At 38.3% G+C, this 16,618-nt stretch overlaps 1 protein-coding gene and 1 pseudogene across 3 annotated transcripts in view; one reads left to right on the top strand and one right to left on the bottom strand.

Annotated features, from left to right (window-relative positions):
- Positions 1 to 16,618, bottom strand: part of Usp6nl (USP6 N-terminal like) — a 132,424-nt gene that overhangs the window by 64,383 nt on the left and 51,423 nt on the right. The gene's annotated exons all lie outside the window — the stretch shown is intronic.
- LOC125417682 (small ribosomal subunit protein eS19 pseudogene) lies at positions 11,772 to 12,208 on the top strand (annotated as a pseudogene).

The raw sequence follows: 16,618 nt of genomic DNA, 5'->3' as shown, positions 1-16,618 counted from the left end.
ATTTAGGTCAGTGAACAAGTACAAGTTATTTATAATAGTAAAAATCAGCAAAACAGGAATGGTAAATTTGGTTAAAGTTCTTTTCCTCGGGGGGGGGGGGATTTCTTTCACTTTTCTCAGAGTACAAAATGCTAACAAGCTCTCCCTTCAGTGTAAGTGTGAATAGTAAGTATATAGAATGAACGATTCTATATAGTAACCAAAACACACACTAGTAGTTCACACATTTACAACACACTAATACAAAGAGACAACTGAGATAAGCATTCACCTAGCACCACCCAATTCTGGTGCTCAGCTTTGAAACAACAGACTCCTACCCCTACTGAAAGGAAGAAAATGCGTGCACAGAAATTAAATCCAAGCCCATTGAGCTCCAGCAGTGCCATCAGAGCTGCTAAACATTTCCTTCTAAACCAGCAGTCAAATGTTTTCCTAAGATATCTTTTACAGCAGGCCTTAATTCCCACAACCAGTCCCAAGTCTGCCAGCAGATTTCCGATACAAGAAGGAAAAGTTTTAAAGTGTAAAAGAAAAAAAAAAGAACAGGAAATAATGAGGGTAGGAGCTGAAGTGTCAATAATCAGAAAACGTGGACAAGCCACTGTTTATGAATCTTTACTCCGATCACTATCAGGCTAAGAACTCTACAAGAGAAAACCCAATCGTCTAAAGAGATCATCCTGGAACTGGATGAAACTACATCCTGATTCTAGAATGATCAGGTGCTTTATACAACACAATCAGAACAGTTTCCTCAGCCAGGTGGTGGGGGCTTCTGTTAAGAAATTAAAAGGAAATACTAGTTTTTCTACTGCGGAGCGTGCAGACATTATTAATTCACACTGCATGGTGTAGTGCGCCTACAGCACAGGGATCAATCTGCTAAAATCGTGTTTTCTGCTCTCTTGTCTCAGGAGATAAGCTTATGGCATACACTCAATTGCTTATTTAAAACTTCCATTGTGAGAATCAAGAGTTTACCCCAAAGCTTTTATCACAAAAACACTAATAGCCATCTTGTGTTTGTGCAAGTATGCAGAAGTTTGGGCAACTACTGAATAATGACAACTGTGCCACTCAGCTTATACCACATGCCATCATCAAATAAAAACTCAAATAAGGTGTTACCACATTATTTACACAATAACTTATGCTCCACTTTTATGATAAATCCATAAAAATAAGTTTATTTGGAAAAACCGTTGCCATTTTATATGATTTAAGTATAATTCATATTAGTAAATATATATAAAGAAAAATTCCCTGTCCTTAAAAATAAAGCCATAAGGAGAAATATGAAAAATGACTATTTTAAAAAGCCCCTTACTTTACAAAGTTAGCTTAATACTCAAATACATGGGAAATTATCTCTTGGCATAAATTTATGGAAGAAAATGACAACTATAGCATTTTTCAGACGCATTTTAAAAATAGACATTTGATGTCTCAAATCCACCCCGCCAAACTTTTAAGTATCCACTTGAACTGCATTCTTTAAAAACACACATTACAACATCACTAAATTTCAAATTCAATTCCATAAAACAACACTATCAGGAGGCTGCTTTTTCCTTGTGAATACTTGAATAGGTGAGAAGTGTACAAAACAATATCAACTTTAGAAGTCTTTTACCCTTCCTTAGATAGTCAGGCTGGCCTTGGAAGGTGACAGCTGCTTCAGTCCTCATAGAAAACTTATCTACTCCAAGGTTTCATTATTGTGTGAGGGTGTTAGGTGGGGCCTCATACATTCTGCAACTAACAGAAATGGGGGGAGGCGGCTCTACTTAAACTGTAAAACCGCACAAGAAAGGGCACTTAAAATGCATTCTTTCTTTTTCCAAATGGGAAAAGGCCTCGCTGTGGTTACATGGACTATGGATACTCAAACAAAGATGAGATTTGTTGAGAGAAAAAACACGTCTTTCAGGCTGAACCCCAACTAGAAGCCACAGCAGCCTACACCCAGCATTCCATCCTCCAGTAAACAGGGGCTTTACACAGCAACCTCACATGCCACTCTTACACTTCAAATTAGCCACATTCTTAGTGCATTCAACAAAAGTTGTCATGGAACACACATACACATGTACACTAATTATTAAAAATATAAATTAAATATAAGAAGAAATATTCTTCAAGTCTACTTTATATCTTAGCACATTTTAATGTGAAAATACTGAGCCTGATTCATACTATAAATACATGCTAAAGTAGTGCTCCTGGGAACAGAACTTTTAAAAGAAATTAAAGTGTATTATACTTTTGGGTGGGAGAAGAGAAACATATCCACCACAGCAGCACCAGTGTAGAGGCCAGAGAACAACTTGTAGGAGTTAGGTCTCTTTCTCCATCATGTGGATTCCAGGGACTGATCTTAGGTCATTCAGCTGAACCTGGATGAGGCCATACCACTATGCACAGTCACCTTGCAACCCACGTCCCAAACATTTTTAATAAACCACCTAATTGTAATGAAACTTTTATTCTCTTTTATCTAATTTTCCTTACTATTATAATTTCTTTAAATGGGCAGAGACCTATAATTTGAAAACCATTTTGCATAAATTAACAGCCCTATAACTATTTTTGTGTGCCTAGGAACTTTAAATACACTGAATTAAATAAATAGTCATGAATTAAGTTTATGCTCCACTTAGGGTAGCAATAATACTCAATAACAGAAGATCTAAAAAAGAAAGAAAAAAAGTCAAGTCATACACTAAGGAAGGAGAATCAAACTGCCATCAAGTTTCTTAGTGGCTAGAAGATAATGAGTCACAATTTTCAAAGTTCTGAGAAAAACTATCATGAACTTGGAATTTTACAACACAAATGAGGAAAAATAAATATGCTTCTAGATATTACAAAGTAACAAGCTGAGAAAAGCTGAAGAATGTTCAAACATCAAACAACTGATGTCCACAGCCTACTCCTGAGAGCCTATGAAGGCACCATAGAGAAAGGGTCTGCACAAGGAATGAACTAGGGTCTAGAAGAAATTACCTAAGCAGAGAGGTTCAACTTCATCACAAGAATCCGGAATAAAAGTAGGAAAAGATAGCCAACAGTGGAAGTTGGAAGACTCCAGAAGGAATCGATCTTACTAATCAGTAAATGGCTTTCAGGTTTCTGGCTCTAGAACTATAGAATAAATCTGCACCATTTGAGCCATGTTGCAATTTCAGCAACATAAATATACAAGGATTCAAAGTTTGCTACCTCTACAATACTTCTTTCTAAAGCAATTTGAGGATACAGAAAAACAATATAAAACAAAGTAACAAAAGTCATTGCCACGCTTTCTGTCAAACTGCAGTCAAGATTTTGAACTTCTCTCCCATGAAGCCTTGACCGTGAGCCCTAATCTTCACTTTAGTCTCAGCCTCTCCAATCCAATTGTAAGAAGAATCTTGCAAACCCCCACATCTACACAACTGACCATTCTGACTGCTTCAGCAAGAATCCTGTCACATTTCTCGTTTAGTCATTTTCTAGCCACTGACACTGTCTCGCCCTCATCACTCATTAGTCAACATAAATCATTATATTTGGAAATGAGTTTGAGCTAGATTCTCTTCCCTAAAGTGATAATCTTGACACTGGTTTTAATAGTCTTAAATAAAACATTCCTTACCTTTTAAAACAAGTATAAAATAATTTTCTTTCTACAGAATCAAAAACAGAAGAAGACACAGAATCCAGGAAAATCATAAGAAGTAACAGACATTTCCCTCTGCCAAATATGTAATGCCCTGCATTAGGACAGGAAATACAAGATGCTTTCATGAAGTGCATCAAATCCAAGTAACCTCAAAAATATGTAAAGTTTGTATCAGAGCACCAAAAGGAGAGTGACAGACTACTAGAACCCTCCAAACAGGCAAGTAGTACAAAAAGCTACAGTCCATATATGAAATAAAATAAAAGGGGTATGGCATTGACCTTAATGGCACATGAGAAAGTTAATTCGTAAGATCTTGACAAAGGCAATATTAGGATATTTCCTATACACACTTCACCATATTATCTGAGAAATTAAAGATCCTGCCATTACTGTGATTACAGAAAACTGAATTGCCTATTAATATTTGGAATACATTGTAGGATCCAAAATAAACCTTGATGTGCACACATACACAACCCATTCCTACAAGCAACTACTGCTACATATAACTCCCAATACCAAAATTTTCTCTAGAGTATACAAAATGTGCATGTTTTGTAAATATACAGATTTTATTATTTTTAAAATTTTATGTGTGTGTTTGTGTGAGTAAACACATATTCACAGAGGCAAACGATAGTGTCAGATTCCCTGGAGCTGGAGTTATGGTTGTAGTTTTGCCCGATGTGAGTGCTAGGAGCTGAACGTTGAACATGGGTCTTCTAGAAGAGCAGCAAAAAGTTTTCACTGCTGAGTCACCACCTCCAGCCCCCATATATTGTATGTTTCCTTTTCTGTAAAATAAACCACAAGCATCCTCTTAAAAATGTTACAGTTGACTCTTTCCCAGCTACCAGTATGCCCTGCTGGTGGTGCATATCTATAATCTATAAACCTACTTAAGTAGGGTACCAACAGGGTTTAGCAACCAACAAGGCAAAGAGGTAGAAGCAGTGAGCTCTGGCTCATGCTGTCCGATAAATTCCATGTTGCAAACTGTACCACTATGGTGGCCAAACTATCAACATGATAACACTGAGCAAAAGTGACTCTTCACTGCTATGAAGAACCTTAATGTGTTCGTGTAATCTAGTTAACCTGTCCTCCTTTGGGAACCTGAACTAGGAGAAACTGAAAAAAATAACTCAATAGGCAACGATGACAAAGGCAAGTTGAAAACTGGGGAGGCATAAACTACTAGTAAACAGAGTACAGTGGCTGCCACAGGGAGGGAAACAGTGTATCCTATCTTATTAAATCCAGAGTCAAGCACATAAGAGAGACAGAAGCCTAACACTGCTTGGTGCTTCAGTTCCTGAGAACTCTGATTTTCAATTCAATATAATATTCTCTTTTTCCTCCTAAAATAATGTAAATAATTTTTTGTTTGTTTGTTTTTACTTATTCTCAGAGCTCCTCCATCTTTCTACCAAAATCAACAGTTCTTGGAAGTAATGGTCTTAATTACTTGTGATCATTTTCTGATTGGATCATGAACCATTCTGGACCAACAATAGATTGGGGGCTCTTGTAGTGAATTTGGGTTCAGTTCCCAGCCACCCACGTGGTAAACCACAACCAAACATAACTCCAGTTCCAGGTGATTAAATGTCCTCTACCCACCTCTGCAGGCACCAGGCAAACACATGGGGCACATAAAAACACACATATATAAATTCATATACATAAAAGTGAATAAATCTTAAAAACTATATTTTAAAAAAATATTTAAATGCTAAAATCTTAATATAGCCACCCAGTGTTCAAAACTTCAGCATTTACTTTGCTATGCTTTAAAGCCAAAGCTAGAATGCTCAAGCAGAACTAAAAAGATTACATTTGAAGTACAACTGAAAACAAATCAAAAGACCCTGAGAGGTCACCAGCTTTGACTGATGGTTCAGTGCAAAATGAAGCAAGTGTAAGCACCCACAGCGGCTCTTCCGAGATGGCTTACTCTGAAACTCTCCAGCAAGGGCATCAGCAGGAAATCCTCTATGAAGCACTGGCCCAGTGTGTCCTCCTGCCCTTTACTCCCCTTCACTGCCAGGTCACCCACAGCAATGCAGTTCCACCTCCATATATCTGAATTGTTTACTCCACATTACATAAATGTCTTCCAAAAATGTGCAACTTCAAGAAAACTCTTATCTTCTCCTTTCTTCCTCAACTCATATGTTAATCTTAGAAAAATCACTTGGCTTTCAGCCATCTCTCTTATATTCACTTTGGAACAACAACAAAAGATTCTAATCAAAGTTGCAATTATAAAAATAGTACAAGTAACCATGAGATGGGTAAGAAAGCCAAGAAATGATGATATATGAAAGGACTAGTGTCCTCAGAAACAACTGAACATTCTCCCCAAATAGCTACATGTTTCCACACTCATTTCACATCCCTCTATTAATCTATTAATCACATCCCTCTATTAATATGCAATATCTCATATAAGAGTACCAAAAATATGTCTAAATTCTTTAATATTATCTTTTAATTACCAGTGAATGCCTTACCATTGCATTCAAAATATTCCTTACATTACTGTCAGAATGATTAGCAACATTCCTATTATGTTGTGCTTTAAAGTGTTTAAAATATTTTTCATTAAAATTACAAAATACATATCTAAAAACCAATTTCTACTAGAAGTTCAAATGCTAAAGTCAAGCAGATGGTGGAGCTGGGGACCAGTTTTCCCTCTTTCCCAACAACAACCATGCAGCACAGTTGGGGCTCTAAGGGCAGCGATCAGCAGGGCTGCTGCTTCAGTTTCTTTTAATTTGTCACATTAGTACTGGATTTCCTTGCAACTGGTCCTCAGCTGCCACCTTAGACAGCCTGACTCAGTCCCCACACCCTCTGTTGTGATAGGAATAAAAACATTAAGTTTATAACAGATGAGTTGCTTATAAGCAGCTGAGACATGCTTAAGATGAGTGAGAAAGGATAAATGCCCAATACTTTAAATGCAAAGCATCTAGCATCAGTAGATATTCAACGTTTCTATATAAATAAGTTACAGTTTTAACAATTCCTGAAAATACTTCTATAACTTGCTTCTCAATATCTAGAAAGGAACAAAATAATTTCTTAAAGTCTTAAAAAATAATTACTGACTAAGACTCATTATAAGAAAATCTTTTTTCCCTCCACTCAAACTAAATCAAAACCTCACCTGTAGGCGACTCTGCTTTTACACTGCCCGTTTTCCTAAAGATAACTGGCTAGTGCTTCTGGTCTCCCGATTTCCATAGAGCTACAGAATTTTATTGACATTAGTTTACATGTCTCTTGCTACTAACTATCATCCCCATGAACAAAAGACAGTATATATCCTCCATGTTGGTCTCTTTGGAATCTATCAGTCTTGTACATGTTTTTCACTACAAATGTGTATTTCTGCTTTCTCTTACATATTTACTTTATTTTAAAATTTCTGTTTACAGCTTGCATTCATATTTTTATGGACTCCAACGTTTGGACACAAACACACACGTTTCTTTAAATTGGCACTTTTGATTATTTACAAGCCCTTCACAAAGTAGGGCACTTGGGAAAGGCGGGCACCTATACCTTGTCTGTTGCATTTATGTTCCACCTACTTTCTCCCTTTTGTCTTGCTCAGTCCCTGTCTCTACCAAAAGGTTCCATGCTCCCCAGGGTTCCCATAAACCTACAGATCCAGTGGGAAGCGTTCCAGCAGCTCAACACCTAGAACCTTCTCCCACACAATACTCTCTCCACCTAACAAGAAACAAAAGGATGTTGAAAGTCAAGGACTCAAAAGAAGCATCAGAGCAAGGTTGGCCTGCTCCTACTTTGTCTCCTGACCTCTGTCTCCACGTACCTGCTCTCTCTACTCTGCTCTCCTCCCTATTCAGGAAGGTACCTTCCGCCATCCCCTGCACCCCCACCACAGGAAGGCTTGGGAATGCCTGGCTGTGTTTGTCATCCAGTGAATACGTTCAACTAAGTGAAACAGAGTCCTGAAAGAGCTTTTTGCAAACCCAATGCCATGTCTTCCAGTCAGTCAATGAAGGATATTCTGGGGCTTAAGACAAAACTGAATCACAACTGACTCCCAGAAGCCTCAAATTCAGACTAGGAGAACTCCTACACTTTGTACAATGATTCACAGGGAAAGGGAAACAACATGATGTAATAATACTTAAACACCATTACTACTGATGAGAAATATAATTACTAACTGTTGACTGTGAATGTATTTCCCACCTTTGGCGGCAGGGTGGAATGACACATCACCAACAGAAGATGTTTATGATACTTAGAACCAAGACAAGAAGTGAGTCACTTCACTCACTTTGCCTTGCCTACTGTTGCCAACAAACTTAAAATTATAGCTTAACTGTTTTCCAGAAGGATGATTGTCTTAATAGATGACACAAGAGTAGTTTGCAACTCCTTATTTGTGGATGTTCCAAAAGCTGTTTACTGAGCTATTTCTACCTGACAGATACTGTGCTAGACCTTAACATGCATAACCTCATTTCCGTTGCTATGTTAGGTTAGGACTTAAGTCTAGTTTTCCCATGGGAAGACTGGAATGGAGAAGTTAAACAATTCAGGTCATACAGGAATTAAGCTACAGAGCAGGACTGAAATCCATGCTGTCAGCTTCAATGCCATGTTTGTAACCACCTCGCACATTTGCCCAAGTAATTCATGGTATTCTAGTTACACCTCCTCCTATTGTCACTGATCCTTACAACACTTTCCTTAGAAACAAATCTGAACTCTCAATCCTCTCGCCTCAGTTTCCTGAATGCTAGGATTAGAGGAATGTCCCACCAGGTCCAGCTTTTTCGCTGATCAATCCTTACAGCTGTATTCTGGATTTCAATAGCCTTCTAATCTCACCAAGTAGTCGGCCATTTACGCAAAACGAAGGCTAACAGTGTCTAAAGAATGCAACGACAACTTACATATATTATTCTTTGGGATAGCAACTATGCCTTTCCATTATGTTTTAAATTATAGGTTTTAAAATAAACACAGAAAGTAACAAAAAGTTGCAAAACTTTGACAAATAAACAATCACCTAATGTATAAAGTAAACACTAATAAAACACTGCTTTTGGTTGATACTGAATTAACCACCTTCACAATTATGAGAAGATGATATTGAGTCTATTTCATTTACTCTTTCTACAGTTCTTCCCACAACATTCAGAAAGAAAGGATGTACAGTTATAATCACTGCAATAAAATCTTGTCCTGAATTTGACCCTGTAAGTATTAATAAAAATAATGCGACTGGAGCAGATTTTGTTTGCTGGGTGCTGCTGATGTTGTTTGAGCCAAGTCTCACAACACAGCCCAGCTGACCTAAGTCATTACTACAGCTCAGGCTGTCCTTGATGTCAGGATCTTTCTGCCTCAGCCTCTCAGTACTGGAATTAAAGATGTGTACCACCACTGCAGACAACAGATACAAGACAAAAGGAATGAAAGGTGATTCACAGAGAGTTTACTCTAATAGTACATAATTCCAGACAGTTTGAAAAACTTATTTTCAACTAAATATCTATTTTCTATTTTTTAAAAATGGTATGCAAAAGCTTAACTGTGCCAAAACGGACACAAACTGTCTACTTCAACGAGATATGAAGTGAGAGCTGCGTTCAATACTTTGACATGTCTAAGTATTGGTCCCTGGTTCAAACTGGACCTTAATGCCATCAAAGCCAGCAGTCTGAAAAGAATGATCCAATGAATGGCACAGAACGAATCAAAGTATTTTTGTCACACAAAAAAAAAAAATGTCACCCAATTACTTTAAAAAAAGAAAAGTTCCTTAGGGGCTCGAGAGATGGATGGCTCAGCAGTCAAGAGTTATCTGCTCAGGCAAAGGACCAGGGTCCTATTTCCAGCAACCTGACACAGCAGATCAAAAGTGTCTCTAATTCCAGTTCCAGGAAGTCCAATGCCCTCTTCTGGTCTTCCAGAGCATAGCACACACATGTTTGCACTTACATATATGCAATTAAAACATCCATACAAATAGAATAAAAAATAAATTTTAAAAGACCCTAAACTCAAGCATGGTATCTCAAAATTCTCACAACACATAGCTGTTTTAAACACAATTCAATAATTCTAGGCAACATATATATAAGCATTTCAATATGTATATGTATGTTTAATATGTAATACTATTCCTTACATTTAATTACTACTAATATGCTAGTACTATCACTGAGTTTGGTGGCTCATATACTAAGTTAGGTGTACTTTACATAACAAGTACAAAAGTGATATGCAAAAGTGCTAGCTACTCATTAGGTACCAGATGTTAACTAGGTTAACAATGAAAGGCCTGGCTCACAGATAAGAGATAGCACTTACTCTGCATAGTTTAAATTCTGTTATCTCATTTAACCTCCTCACTTCAAAACCATGAAGTAGGTATTATTACCGGTAATTAAACAGACAGGAACATTATTAGGTTAATTAACCTGCAAAGATCACACAGCTTTTAAGTTCTGGAGTGACATTTGGACCAAAGCAATAAAGCTTCAAGGTTTTCTAAACCTGTCAGGTAGTCTATCAACAAAATGACAAGAAAATGTCAGCATAAGCTCAACCTAGCATTAAATAAGGGCAAGAGGCAAGGAAATACCCTTGAGTCAATGAGACGATGAGGGGAAACAAAATAAAGCTGCACAGAAAAGCAAGGTCCCATTGAAAGCCCAGCTGCTAGGATCACCTCACACACTGGCTAAGCTTCGTTACCTAACAGATAACACGGTTCCACCTTGCTCAATATCCAAGCAGCCAGTTACATATTACAGGAATAGTCAATTTGTACATTTCAAATGAGAAAAGTGAAACTTGAAGGTAAAGCTACTCTTCTTAGGCTATATGCTTCTTCTTCGCATGGGAGCCTCAAGTTCAACACACATCTAGAAAGCACCAAGGTACAACACCACAACAAGGTCCTTAAAAAGCAAGGACATGTTTGTCTATTTCCCAACTAATAAATTAAATGTTGCTAAGAAAATAGAACACAGTAACCAGGAAGTGGGCTGGCTGACTTCCACAACCTCAAATAAACATGCTCTTGTTAAGTTTCTATAAGCGACTATCCTCCTCCAATAAGAGTAATGGTTCCTCAACACTGCTGATTCCACTACACGCTGAGGTATAAGTTTCTGAAGTTTTGCTTCACTGGAATTATAAAGAGCCAAAGAGTTTTGTAGAATCTGCTTATTATAAACAAGTACGCAAGTTTTTCCAAAGTTAAAGTGAAGCAGTCTGGTATTATTTCATATACCACTAAGTACAATAAAGCTTTATTTTTAAAAGTATTTTACTAGTTACCAATTACAAGTTGCTGGGCAGGAAAAAGAAGTTCCCCACAAAGGGCCTTTGCACCCTATATTCTGTCTCTCATTTATACTCCAGTTAATAGAATTCAGTCCTACACTTATTTTATTCAAACTCCTTTCAATGTCTCTTTTATAAGTTTGTATAGCACAAACATTCTTTGAAGCAAGGATTTATTAATTCTGAAGATGAAACTTTTAAAGGCAGTATTTTTAACATACCCATCACTGGCAACTTATGAAGTATATAAATATTGTAAAGACTTTAGTATTTCCCAACAAAGACAGTTTCATAAAGCAAACTCAGTACCATCTACAAAGCTTAAGGGACAGAACATGAATTTATTGTCTTCCTGCTTCAAGGAAGGCACAGCTACTTCAGACAGCATTCACTTACTAAAACTCACACAAACTCACTTAGATATCACTTTGAATATCAATGTGAAAAATTTAAAAGTAGAGCAAGGGCCTGGGGAGAAGGTTCAGTTGGTAACAGGTATGAAAACCTGAGTTTGATCCTTAGCACCCACATAAGAATGCTGGGTGTGCAGGTGTGTGCTTGTAACCCACCCAGCACTGCAGCAATAGTGACAGCAGATCCTGGGGCTTCCTGGCAAGCCAGATTAGCAGAATCACTAAGTTCCAGGTCCCAGAGAGACTATCTAAAAACCATGATGGATGGCTCCTGAAAAACACACTCAAGAACACCTATAGCGCCTTTTTTCCCTGGCTAGCAGCGTGGAGGCCGCACGATGCCTGGAATTACTGTAAAGACTTTAACCAGCAGGAGTTCTCCAGAGCTCTGGCAGCCTCCCTCAAAATATCCAGACAGCTGAAAGTCCCTGAATGGGTGGACACAGTCAAGCTGGCCAAACATAAAGAGCTTGCCCCCTATGATGAGAACTGGTTCTACCCACGAGTTGCTTCTACAGCACGGCACCTGTACCTGTGTGGTGGTGCAGGGGTTGGCTCCATGACCAAGATCTATGGAAGACAGCAGAGAAACAGTGTCAGGTCCAGCCACTTCAGCAGAGGCTCCAAGAGTGTGGCCCGCCACATCCTCCAAGCCCTGGAGGGGCTGAAAATGGTGGAAAAGGACCAAGATGGGGGCCGCAAGCTAACACGTCAGGGACAGAGAGATTTGAACAGGATTGCTGGACAGGTGGCAGCTGACAGCAAGAAGCATTAGAACAAAGGATACTGGGTTAATAAATTGCCTCATTCATAAAAAAAAAAAGAACACCTATAGCTTCCACACACACAGGTATGTACATGTACACTCACTCTACTTGGGTACCCTGAATGCAAACACATACATAAAACCAGAGATGACATGGACAAACTCTTAACTTACATGACCTCTAAAAGATAAGTATTTTCCAACTGTCTGGTGAGAAACCTGTACAACTGTATTATGATATACAGTATACATAATACTACTGTATCTTCAATAAATAACAAATCCAGTGTGTGTACCTGCTTATCAGAGTGCCAGTATGGATATCAGAGGATAATTTGTGGAAGCCGGTTCTCACCTCCTACCATGAAGATCCTGGGATTGAACATGGACTATCAGGCCTGGTAGCAAACCCAACTGAGCCTCCTCACAGGCCCTATTCTTGGCATTTTTGTTGGGTTGGTTACCAGCAGGGTGGGAAGTAAAGTAGCCAGTGCTTTATCCTGAGACAAATTCTGAAAAATAATTATTAAAATAGCTACAATTTATGTAGTTGTGTTTATGCCACCTGTGCATTTGGACAATGCAGTGGGAGGAAGTCAGCCCAGACAGCCAAAGGAGATTCACACCAGCAGGGAAGGACAAAGCTCTAGACACCTTAGGAAGATGCTTGGAGAGAACGGGCCATGCTGCTCCAGGAACCCGAGGAAGATCTAGCTTGGGCTGGGAGGTGAGAAGGCATGAGAGGGGTCTGTTACTTGACATCTTAGCTCTGTGTGACATGTTTTCTTGCCTTAAAGCTCAGTTGAACAGCTTGCCCTCCGTTCCTTCCTCCCCTTGCTTGTTTTTTCTCAATTCTGTCCATTCCTTTTCTTCGGCTAACTCTTCAGACAGGAAGTCTTTGGCATTCTCTTGGTATTTGAAGATTTTACATTTTATCAATGCCAACTGTGCAGCAACTCCTAAAGGCAGTATGTGGCAATGTTTCCTGAAACACTGAATAGAAAAATCACTGACCTAGTATGTCAGCCTCACTACCCAGCTAGTTCCTGTCAATGTAGCTTTGTTTTTCTCTACTCTATCACAGCACAGAAAGTCATGGGGGTGCAGGGTGAGCAGGGAGGTGGGGATCAGCAACAAAACTTAAACAAAAATATGTGATAGTCTCAGGGAAAATATGTAGTATCCTGGAAGTAATTTAAAAAATTTCTAGATACATTTATTTTATGTGTATGAATGTTTTCTACACATATGTCCATACACCACATGCATGCTTTGTACCCACAGAGGTCAGAAGAGATCATCAAATCCCTGGGAACTCAAATTAGATACAGCTGTAAGTCACTGTGTGGGTGCGGGGAATCAGACCAAGCCCACAGAAAAAGCAAGTGCTCTGGCCACTGAGCAGTCCCACTGAGGAAAGTTTGACTTGAGGGATTTATATGGCAACACAGTATAACCTCTCCAGATGTGTCTACAGAGGTCACAAATCATGTATCTCCCCAGAATTCTGTTTGAAATTTTTTATATAAAACCTAATTCTCCAGCACCTGACAATAAATCATCCACACACTGTAAAAGATGAAACAAAATGACAACATGAATAGTACAGACTGTAACAAAATAAACAAAATGCTAATGTGAACTAACAATACTTCTGAGGAAAGCAAATGTGTGCACTTCTAATTTCTATGGAACTTTACTTTCCTGAATTTCTAACAGACATTACAAAGCATGTTTCTAGAATTACACAGAATTTAGAAATACAGGGCTGGAGAGATGGGTCAGGAGGAAAGTGCTTGGCTTGCTATCCATGTAAATGTTGGGCATGACAGATTACATCTGAACCAGTGTTCGGGGCCAGGAGCTTGTTGGTCAGTCATTCTAACCAAACCAGCATTAGTGACAAAGATTTGTCTCGTCTTAAACAAAACAAAACAAAAACAAAAACAACCGTGGAAAGTGATAGAGGCAGATACTTAATTTTAACATCTACATCTAGCCCCCCCATACACCGGCATACATACATATACACAAGCATACACCACATGTGTATATCACACACTAAAAATGAAATATTAACAAAAAATCACATTGACATTGCAATTTATGGTTTTTTAAAATTGTACAAACGTATTTTAAGCTTTTTAACAACTGTGCTAAATAGAAAGCTAAACTTTCTCAATTTTCTTGTAAGACTTTAGTCAGATAGCTAGAAAACAATTTAAAAACAAAAAAAATCAGTTACAATAATCAAAATAATTCTGCCTTATCCCTATGGATACCTAGAACTTCAACTGACAATAACTAGTAGCCAGTCACGAAATGAGTGAAAAGCCAATGAAAAGTAAAATATGAGCCTGTCTTGGGAAATGAGAGGGATTAAAGTTTCCAATATATTATTTATTGGTTCAAAAATTATGAGCACCATTTATTGCTCTTCATCTAACTACCACAATACAAATATGAACTAGAAACAGTTCCTCCAAAAGATCACCATCTCCTGAGGGAACTGAGACTGCAAATTCTGTCCCTTAATGACGGTAACAGCAAAGTTAGCCTACAAAGTAACATGTGACAAAAGTGTTACAATAATGGCAGGAACTCATCACTTGAACAAGAGAGTCACATTGCTGAGTCCTTTGCCACTAGACCAAGTTGTTTCACTTATGGTCACCTTAAAGCTAGCCCGGAAAGACAAGTTAGTTATCATAATCTGACCATTCTCCTTCACCCTCTTTCATCACAACTGGATAATCATCCCTTGGAACAGAACATAAATATATACAAGAAAAGACGAGGGGTGGGACATAAAGGTAGAGTCCTTGCCTAGCATATGCCAGGCCCTGGGTCAAACAGAACCAAAATGAAAGACAGGAAAAGAAACATGGAAAAAATAAGAAAAAGAAAGAAATCACTGAGAAGATTTAGGAGAATATGTGTCACCACAGTGCTAGGAAGGAAAATATAAGAAGGTCCTGGGGCTCGCTAGCTACTGCTCTATCCCAATGGGCTCTAGGCTCACAAAAGGCTCTATCTCAAAACAATAAGGTGGACAGCAATAAAGTAAGGTATCTGAAATTGACTTTTGGCTTCTACACACATGCATCTGTACATAAACCTGCACATCCACGTGTACAAACAAGTACACACACAGACAAGGTGTATCAATCTGTGCTGGCTAGTTTTATGTCTGTTACAGCTAGAATCAACTGGGAATAGGTAACATAAATTGAGAAATTCCTCTACCAGACTGGTCTGTGGACAAGACTGTGGGACATTTTCTGGATTGATGAATGATGAGAAGATCCAGGTTACTATGGGCTATGCCAACTTTGGGCTGATAGTCCTTAGTGTTATAAGAATGTAGGCTGAGCAAGAATGAGAAGCAAGGCAATAAACAGCATTCCTTCAAGGCCTCTGCATCAGTTACTGCTTATAGCTCCTGCCCTGACCTTCCAGATAATGGACTACAGACTGTGAGCTGATATGAACCCTCGAGTTGCTTTTGGTCGTGGATTTTATCACAGTAATAGCCTGACTGGCACCAAGACCTATAACCCAAACACTTGGAATGCCAAGGCAGGAAAGGTGCTGAGAGTTGGAAGCCAGTCTGAGCAACAGACTTATTATACCCTATCTCAAAAGATAAATAAATAAACAAAAAAGATCCTCAAGCTGGGGAGGTAACTCGTGGAAAATCATTTGCTACACAAGCCTGAAGATCTGAGTTTGGATCCCCAAAACTCATGAAAAAGTCAGATTTCATAGTGTGTCTACATAATCTGTCACTCATCCTTGCATACATAGAAACACAAACAATTTTAAAGCTATTTGGGGACTAAGGCAGGAAGATCACAAGTTCAAGACTTGTCTGAACAACTTAATGAGGTCCTATTGCAAAATCAAAAGTTAAAAGCTGAGGATGTATGTACCTCCATGGTACAACACTTCTCTGTCCTTCAAGAAGCCCTAGGTTTAGTCAAAGTGCCATAAATAAAAAGAAGGTGGGGATTCAGGGAATGTGCCTCTAACTCATTGAGGAAACTGTCCAAAGTAACTGCCATTTATAAGTCATCTAAATTATTTTTAATAAATATAACCAACTTGACGATGCATCAAGAAAGCATAGAAATAATGTAAATAACTATCAATCCAGCCATTAAAAACCATGAAGCAGGGGCTGGTAAAATAGCTCAATGACTAACATTGCCTATTATCAAGCCTGTTGATCTAAGTTTGATCCCTGGGACTATATGGTAGAATTAAACAAGTTTTCCAGGACACATACATGCATACATGCATACTATGTATGTATGTATGTGTGTATGTGTGTATGTATGTATATGTGTATATACACATAATATATGGATGGACAATGGACAGATGGATAGAATAAAAAAATTTTTTTAAAATTTATTT

Source organism: Myodes glareolus, chromosome 14, assembly GCF_982192425.1.
Source record: "Myodes glareolus chromosome 14, mMyoGla1.1, whole genome shotgun sequence".
In the NCBI taxonomy this organism is placed as follows: Eukaryota; Metazoa; Chordata; class Mammalia; order Rodentia; family Cricetidae; genus Myodes; species Myodes glareolus.
This window is presented reverse-complemented; position numbering and strand designations above follow the sequence as displayed.